Here is a 10,000-nt window from a genome sequence, read left to right on the forward strand (position 1 = left end):
TAGGAAGTTGGAGGCAGTAAAATTTACAAGTTGATACAACTGGTCAGTGTTAAAAAAAAAAGTCTGCGTTAAATGTGGAACTTGGAGTGACGTCAGTATGCTGGGACGATCGAGACGTCAGTGTCATTGCTAATCTATGATTCACTTTATAGGACTGATCTACTTCCATTAACTGGCCCCACTCACATGTGACAACGTCTTCAACTGCTGCACATCTCTGCCTCCAGTATACCGGTCTCCATTATCATGTCTTTTAATTAAATTGAAAAAAAAAAAAAAAGAATTCCAGGTGTTGCACACTTGTCAAAAAAATCATTAGTACAGAAGACATAAAATTATAAATAGTGAAATCACAAATGATATATAATCAACTCAATGCATGTGAGGATTATTATAATAATCAAGGGGGAAGCGCTAAACCCGGATTATACAGCGCCTAGGGGGGATGTGGAAGGCATTCAGGCTTAATTCGGGGAACTGGAGCACAGATCCAATTCCCTAAATCAAGAGCCCCTCACCAACATCAAGGAACCTTGAGGGGAATGCATGTGAGGAACTCCTGATCCAAGGAATTGGAACTTCATTGGGATCGAGACTGCCTGCAAATCAAGTTACACTATAAGACTGGAGTTTAGTGTTTCCTTATGATTAATAAAAAAAAGTGAAACAACCAGTTAGAAACGTGTCTAACTAAAAGCAATGGTAGATGCATATACTACCTCTTAGACTGCACTACTTGAGAACATTTCAAACTTTCTCTCACAATGAAAATAGATCATTTACATTATCGTATCACTGAATCAATAATGTAAATAACTGTTGCATGTTGGCCATGAAATAGAATTGTATTATTCAAGCAGGTGCTTAACAATAAAATATTAAGAAATTATAACAATGCTATTTCATGTTCACTGGCCCACCGCGGTGAGGTCTGCAACAAACGGGCCAGACCAGGGTGACTCGTACAAAGGCAATGCCTTCATTCATGGAACCCTAAACCATGAACCAAACAAGAAAAACTAATTACTTGTTTGAGTACTTCGGTATTTTTAGTGGCAGCAAGCTACCACTAAAAATGGATATTTTTAGTGGCAGCGAGGCTGCCACTAAAAATGGGTGGGTTTACATTTTTAGTGACAGCAAGCTGCCACTAAAAATGGGTGGGTATTTTTAGTGGTAGCAAGCTACCACTAAAAATGTTATTTTTAGTGGCAGCAAGCTACCACTAAAAATGATTCATCAACAGCAAGTTCCTCTGATTCAGTGTTTTTAATGGAAGCTAGGCTGCCAATAAAAACCAATTATCAAAAGCGAGCTTCTGATGAGAGAAGAAGAAAAAAGATGTGAAGTGGACATAATCCACTGAGTTTGTTCACTATATGGCCATGTGAACAAGAGTCCACTGCCTGAAACTGTTATGATCCAGTAAGTGGAAATAAGAAGCAAGTAATTTGCTTTAGTTTTATATGTATTTTTAGAACTGGACAGTCCTTAACTTCCTGAAAATGCAAGAAATGTTTTTGAATGAGTGTCTACTGACAGTAAGTTCCTCGATGGAAGAATCTGTAGTTATTTTCTTTAGATAGAACTGTGGACAGAGTCCATAAACTTTTGATGAAAAAGTCATATATTTTGACTAAGTATAAAATCATGAACAGAGTCCATGAACTCCCTCACGAAAAGGGGAAAAAAAAAACAGCCATTTATCCTTGAATAGCAGTACTGTGGACAGACTCCACTAACTACTCAGACTTAAGAAACAGCCATATTATGTGACTAAGTTAAACCACAGGTGTCCGTTAACTCTTCCCACGAAAGTCATTTTCCTTGAATTGAATGGAACCATGGACCGAGGTCCATGAGAAAAAACCTACAGCCTTTACTGTGACTGAATAAAACTTAAAAATATCTGACTCCGTCGATGAAAATTGTGCAACCATTTTCCTTGGTTCTGTAAAATCAAATTTCCTCTAAAAGAATCTACAGGAATTTACCTTTTAACTGCATACACAGTACATAATCTCCCTCAGTTGAATGAAATTCACTGTTTGTGACAGACGAAAACCAAGGACTTTTATAATTCCTATTTAAAGGCAAACTACAGCCATTTACCTTGACTGAATAAGTGTGGACAGAGTATATCACCTGCCTTGTCCAAAGAAACTTGCCATTTTCCTGGACAGTAAAACTACAGACCTTGAGTAGAACTGTAGTCCATTTCTTTCCTTAGCGAAAAAATTAAAACATTTTCCCTGACCGAGTAGAAGTGGACAAAACCCTCTAATTTCTGACAAAAGATACTTGTCATTTTCTTATCGATTACATAAAAGTGTGGACATAGTCCCCAAACTTGTTTTGACGGAAAAGTCATGTATGACTGAACCTTCCAGAGGTTCCTAGGTGCTGGTGAGCGGCTCTTAATTGAACCTATCTTCACCTCTTTGGATCAAACCTGATTGCTCCCGTTTCCCTAAGCACTGTATAATTCCTATGGGTTTAGTTCTTCCATAAAAATATTTTAATATCTCGAGTTAATATTAACAGTGTACTCCACTAAATGCCGTTGTTTAAAGAAACTACTACTATTTCCGAGAACTCAGCAGAACCCTAGACAAAGTTCAACTTCCACATTGCATGAAACCAGTTATTTTCCAAGAACAGAACTGTCGCAAATGTGGAGTAGCACCATTTTCAAGAGTTAATCAACTCTCACGTTGAAAGAAAAAAATCGTTTTCCTCGAGTAGAACTGTAGCGCACATAAATTTAACAAAACCTATACAGTCTTTTACTAACTGCAAGTGTGAACATACTAACTGCAAGTGTGAACAGAGTCCAACTCGCTCGTTGGGGAAAAACAGCCATTTTATTGCGGTAACACTGGGGAATGAGTTAATTCCCACGATGAAAGACAGTATACTCTTCAAGAGAAGTAAACCAACCATACCACGGTTGGTGTTAGAAGCCGCGATCAGTGTGTCTCAAAACTCAAGACTCCAGACTCAAGAGAAGTACTTTATGAGAACATAAGAAAGGAGCACTACTGCAGGCCTACTGGCCCAAGCTAGACAAGTCCAACGTACATCCACTCATGCAATTAATTTTTTTTGAAAGCTACACAATGCTGTAGCTTCAATAAAGCTGCTCGGGAGTTTGTTCATCTCATCCACAACTCCATCACCAAACCAGTGCTTTCCATATCCTTTCTATATTTTTTCCAACTTGAAACTTTCCTTGGAGTCAACTTGACTGCTTCCCACTTACTCCTATGGGTTCAGTGCTCCTAGGAATGAAACTTTTTTAACACAACGGCCGTCTCCCGTCGATTTAAGGTGTCCCAAAAGAGGAAACCCTTCCACCATCACTGTTATCAGTGGCCCACCGATACTACAGTTCAGATATCTCTCCATCAGAGCGCAGGCACTCTGCTTCCCACCTCCAGAACTTAAGTCCGACTAGACAGTTTCCCTGCATCCCTTCATGTTACCTTGCCCAAACTCCAACAGCACGTAGTTATAAAAACTACTTGACTCCACTCAATATCTACTACGCTCGCACGCCCTTGCTGAATATCCCAGCCAATCGCATTAAAACCTCCTTTACCCCTGCCTCCAACCTATTCACTAGATTTATAGACTCCGAGCCATCCTAATTTCGCTTTAAATGTCCAACCACCTCAAGCTTCTCGATAATATTTTTAGTAACCCCTCACTTTCTCCTATTCTCCACACTACAAATTTTCTGCATATTTACACGACACACTGCCCTCGGATATACCTCCACTGCCTCCAACCTCAGCCTCTTCCTTGCTGTAAAATGCACAATCTCGCTTCACACTCATATAGAGGTGTTGGGTACCATTATTCTCTCAACTATTTCCCTTTTTGTCACCATGGTTAACGTTCTTTGACGCCATAGATGTTGGAATGCCGCACCCTTTTTTCCTCGTCAATTGCATGGTTCACTTTGTCTTTCATCGACCCATCCGCAGATAACTCCACTCCCAAATATCAGAAAGCATTTATTTCTTCCATACTCTGCATATTAAAAGGGAACATTGCCTTCTGATATTCCCACAGACTCCTGCCTCTTCCTAGCTGCAAAATTCACAACCTAAGTTTCGCAACCATATAAGTGTTGTGACAACTATTAACTAAACATTCAGTTTTGCCTCCATGTATAACAAGCTATCTCCACAGATGCCGGAACACATCACCTACCTTTTTCCCCTTCATCAATTAAATGGTTCACCTAGTCTTCATAGATTTATCCGCCGATAAATCCATTCCCAAATGGGAACACATTCACTTCCTCCATACTCGGCATATTTACACGACACACTGCCCTCAGCCAGGACATCACTACCTCCAGCCTCTTTGTCTCCGGAATGCACCATCCCCCCCCCATCCATCATCAATTGTGGTTCTCCTAGACTTTAATCGACCAATCAGCTGACAAATCCACTCCCAAATATCAGAAAGCATTTACATTTTCCATATTCTGCATATTAACAGCACACATTGCCTGAAATCATATCTGTCTCCAGCCTCTTCCTCGCTGCAAAATTCACAGCCTATGCTTCGCACCCATATGCGTTGGAACAACTATTAACTATACATTCCCCTCTTTGCCTCTTGTCTCCACAGATCCAGAATGCATTACCCACCTTTTCCCTCATCAATTCTAAGGTTCACCTCATTTTTTTGTAGACATCCGTCGATATGTCTACTCCTAAATATCTGAAAACATTCAATTCCTCCATACTCGGCAATTTTTAGAGGACACACTGCCCTCAGGCTTCTACACGGCCTCCACCTTCTACCTCGCAGCAAAATTCACAACCTATGCTTCGCACCTATATAAATGATGGTACCACTATTCTCTAAAACTTCTCCTTTGCCTTCATGTACAATGTCCTGTCTCTACAGATGCCAGAACACACCACCTACCTTTCCCTCCCTCATCAATTCTATGGTTCACCTAGTCTTCATAGATTTATCCGCCGATAAGTTCATTCCCAAATGAGAACACAATTCACTTCCTCCATACTCGGCAAATTTACACGACACTGCCCTCAGCTAGGACATCTCCACTACCTCCAGCCTCTCTGTCGCCACAGATACCGGAATCCACCGCCCACTTCCCCCCCACTCACCCCTCATCAACTCTGTGGTTCACCACGACTTTAATTGACCAATTCACTGACAAGTCCACTCCCAAATATCAGAAAGCATTCACTTCTTCCATATTCTGCATATTAACAGCACACATTGCCGTCATCAGATCATATCTGTCTCCAGCCTCATCCTTGCTGCAAAATTCACAGCCTATGCTTCGCATCCATGTAAGTGTTGGTACACTTATTAACTGAACATTCCCTGTTTTGCCTCTGTCTCCACAGATGCTAGAATGCATCACCCACCTCTTCTCTCTTCATCAGTTCTATGGTTCACCTCATTTTTTGTAGACATCCGTCGATATGTCTACTCCTAAATATCTGAAAACATACACTTCCTCCATACTCTTAAATATTTAGAGTACACACTGCCCTCAGGTATTTCCACGGCCACCACCATCTTCCTCGATGCAAAATTCATAGCCTATGCTTCGCACCTATATAAATGATGGTACCATTATTCTCTAAAGCATAACGTGCTGTCGAACAGATGTCTCAATGCACCACCCACCCTTTTCCCTCATAAATTCTATGGTTCACCTCGGCCTTCTGACCCATCCGCCGACATGTCCATTTCCAAATAGGAACACATACAATTCCTCCGTAAAATCTCCAGCCTCTTCCGAGCTGCAAATTTCACAGCCTATACTTTGCACCCATATTAGTGTGTTGGTATATCTATCAACACATCACTCCCCTTTTTGCCTCCATGTATAACGTGCTGCCTATCTTTTTTTCCCTTCGTCAATTCTATGGTTCAACTAGTCTTCATAGACATATCTGCCGACATATCCACTCCCAACTATCTGAAAAACATTCAATTCCTCTGCATATTTACAGGACACATTGCCCTCAGATATCTCCACGGCCTCCAGCCACTTCCTTGCTGCAAAATTCACAACCTATGTCTCACCTATATAAATGTTGGTACCACTGTTCTCTTATAACTTCTCTTTTGCCTCCATGTATAATGTGCTTTGTCGCCACATACGCCTCAATGCACCACCCAATGCCTTCAATCTATAAACCTGACATCTTTCCTAATGATTACCTAAAATCTTTATTACCATCCTTTAATTTCTTTACTTCCATAATACTTGACCCTTCCCATCTACAATACTCTCTTAAATTTCACTGTCGTATATCACCTAATACAGAACTTTCATTTCACTGTTCTCTCTCTGCTGTTTTGAAAAACCATCGCCCTCCATACAGAACTTGCCCATTCAAGTGAACTATAATCAACAACTCCATGGTTTGTTATATATTTTACACATCAATTCCTTAACTCTACATAGTTTGTTATATATTTTACACATCAATTCCTTAACTCTACATAGTTTGTTATATATTTTACACATCAATTCCTTAACTCTAATGCCATTCTGTTACAGGCAATGAAACTTGTAACAACTTTTCAAGAATTTTCTAAAGGATTGCCACAACAGACAAGCCTCGAATAACAGCCTAATATAAACAGTATATTTAATTGCTCCCATAAATTCTACTTTAGATTTCAGTATCACAATATGTAATTAAATGGTAAGCAATACTTACAAAAAAATTCTTCTTACATATCGCGATGCGGCCTAAAGTTCATTCTGTTAAGCACTTCCTTTTTGCAAACCCCTTAAGGCATCCATAGCAGATATCTTTGCTCACTGGCATTGATTGTGAACAAGAAGCTTGGTGCTGAATAGTGGTAAATGGATGTCTGAAAACGTAATTTATTTTTAAACTAGTAATTCATATTAATTCACTGAATGACCAATTCTGAAAATTAATCAAATTATGATGACAATACATTTGTCCAATGTTAAACAAATTATACTGCGCGTAAGAGTTTATCATAAACGGAAATGCTCTAAAATGTTAGTATACCTAAATATCATTTGAATATTAGTACTATCAAATTCAGTACTGTAAAAAGCAGACTGAAACAAATATTGTGAAAACTGATAATACTGATAAAAGAAAAACTTACTTGGATAAAAGCTGATACAATAAGATTCATGTATATAAGCTGCAAGGAAAAAGGGTTACTGGGCTGTAATACAATAGATGCAACTCTCTAAAAGTTAATGCTGAAGGGAAAGAAGCAGAAAAAAAAATAGCTGAAAAATTACCAGATTATTTAAGGCTGTCAAGTAACATTTATTAAAAATAGTCATTCACCAGAAACAAAATTGTAATCAACAAATTATGCTTATATTAAAATTATTAAACATTTAATAATACATCAACAATATTAAGATGTTCTATATTAATAGTATTCAATAAGTAATAATAAAAGGCTGAAAGAAAAATGGATTAGGCTGAAAGAAAACTGGATTAAACTGAAAGGAAACTAGATTAAGCTGAAAAAAAAATGGATTAGGCTGGAAGAAAAATGAATTATGTTGAAAGAAAACTGTATTAACTGAAAGAAAAATTAATTAGGCCGAGAGAAAAACGGATTAAGGTAAAAAAAAATGAATTAAGCTGAAAGTGGATTAGTCTGAAAGAAAAATGAATTATGCCGAAAGAAAAACTAATTAAGCTGAAAGGTAATGGAATACGCTGAAAGAAAAACAAATTAAGCTGAAAGAAAAACGGATTAAGGTGAAAGAAAAACGGATTAAGCTGAAAGAAAAATAGATTAAAGCTGAAAGAAAAATGGATTAAAGCTGAAAGGAAAAATATTTATAGGGGCTGAAAGAAATGAGTATTTTAAGCTCAAAGGTAAACAATGCAGCTGTATTTGAAGTCATGAGCAAAAATAAACCAAGAAACAAACATTAAATCTTCAATATTTGGTTATAAAATTAAATCTTCAATATTTTGGTTACGAAATAAAAGTAATTATTGCACATAGTATCAATGTTTTTCTATATTACCGTTAAATGTTTTTAAGCCACGTAAAATGTATTTTTTAAATACATTTATTATACAAAAAATAAGAGCTCAAATGTACATAACAAATTCGTAACAAAAGAAGTTTAACATTTAAAATATTGGCTAGACATTGACAATACTGAAATGAAGGACTGAACAAACTAGTAATGGAAATGGTAATCAGAAATCAATTACCAGATTAATCATGGTAGGCTGCAAATTAATGTTAGAAATGGTTATGCAGAAGGAAATATTTACATGGTAATCATTAGGGCTAGCCAGTCATAAAGATGCCAGAGTGATGTCAGCCGTTGGGGCTTGAGAGTCATAAAGACCTTTTTATTAAGCTACCATGATGATGGCAGCCATCAGGGTTAGAGGGTGATGGTAGCCGTTGGGGCTACGAAGGGTGTTGGCAGCCGTCAGGGCTACCAAGGGTGTTGGCAGCCGTTAGGGCTACCAAGAATGTTGGCAGCCGTCAGGGCTACCAAGGGTGTTGGCAGCCGTTAGGGCTACCAAGGGTGTTGGCAGCTGTTAGGGCTACGGTGTTGGTAGCCGTTTGTGGTACCAAGGGTGTTGGCAGCCGTTAGGGCTACCAAGGGTGTTGGCAGCAGTTAGGGCTATCAAGCGCGCTGGCAGCCATGAGGGCTACCAAGGGGGCTGGCAGCCGTTAGGGCTACCCAGATTGGTCAATCGTTAGAGCTACCCAGGGTGATAGCATCCCTTAGAACTACCTAGGGTATTTGCAGCCCTTTGGGTGAAGGGCTCTATTCTTTCCAAATGTTTATTACACATAAGATCAAATACTTCAAATTATAACATTAAATATTATATTCACAAAAAAAAAAAAAAATAAGTGTTCATCGCGTACGGATCACAAAGAGCCAGGACAATGAAAAGATGGTCGTAGGTCATAGATGAAAAATCAAAATGGCTTAAGATATTCACCAACCTTGCGTTAGGTGCACTATGCAGTACCAAGTTTCTTACACTGTCTTCCTGAGGCAGCGAAGACCAACTTTTCTGGAAAGAAACTAAAAACATTAACACTTGTTAGTTATCTAGCCATATTAAGTCGGTCCTAAAAATTTTAATACGAAATAGTCACCGCAAAGATGTTTGGGTAACATACAGCAGCGCTGTATGACCTTCAGAGGTTTAGCGCTTTTTGACAATTGTAATAATATACGTATTTACATAAATAATTTCTAAATATAAATTTCACACACATACATATATATTAAACACTTAAACATATATAATTATATTCATAGGCAATTTAACCTAGCGCCAAATCTTGTTTGCACAGAGCGCACATTACGCTGTTTTTGGTGCCAAAACCTACAGTGCGGAACATGTATTTTACGTAAACCATACCCCCGGCCGGGATTGAACCCGCGGTCATAGAGTCTCAAAACTCCAGCCCGTCGCGCTAGCCACGGGCTGGAGTTTTGAGACTCTATGACCGCGGGTTCAATCCCGGCCGGGGGTATGGTTTATTTGCAATCGTGTCATTACGATTTCTTAAGTCATGTATTTTACGTTCCCGGCGCCAACTTTTATTTTGCTCAACATACATTTCCTGTTCTGGCGCCAACTTTTACTTTGCGTTGCGCATATTTTACCTCTTGTTGGCACCAATAATAGCACTGTAGCGCTAAACCCGCAAGAAGTAATTATCTGTAAGGGGAAGCGATAAACCAATGATGGGCATAAAATGCCAGGAAAATGGAAAGCCAATCAGGTTCAAGTTAAACGGGTAGAAAAAGTCCAATGCCTGGGATCAAAAGCCAGACCTTCCCCCAATGCAATGGGTGTAAATAAAAATGAGCAGCTCTAAACCCGCAAGGGTCAGTGCCTCGACAATTGGAAGTATTCATATACAAATAATCTGCTTAATTCCATGGATCAAGAGCCTGTCACCCTGGTCAAGGCATTTCCCCAGGTAGGGG

The 10,000-nt window shown here is 38.9% G+C and overlaps 1 long non-coding RNA gene across 1 annotated transcript in view; it reads right to left on the minus strand.

The window, feature by feature from the left end:
* Nucleotides 1-7,871: 7,871 nt before the first annotated feature.
* Nucleotides 7,872-10,000, minus strand: part of LOC128691007 (uncharacterized) — a 6,199-nt gene continuing 4,070 nt past the window's right edge. Inside the window, exon 3 of the long non-coding RNA XR_011392511.1 lies at nucleotides 7,872-9,082. This is a non-coding gene — a long non-coding RNA (uncharacterized lncRNA). The remainder of the gene's footprint in view (nucleotides 9,083-10,000) is intronic.

This window comes from Cherax quadricarinatus, chromosome 27 (assembly GCF_038502225.1).
Source record: "Cherax quadricarinatus isolate ZL_2023a chromosome 27, ASM3850222v1, whole genome shotgun sequence".
In the NCBI taxonomy this organism is placed as follows: domain Eukaryota; kingdom Metazoa; phylum Arthropoda; class Malacostraca; order Decapoda; family Parastacidae; genus Cherax; species Cherax quadricarinatus.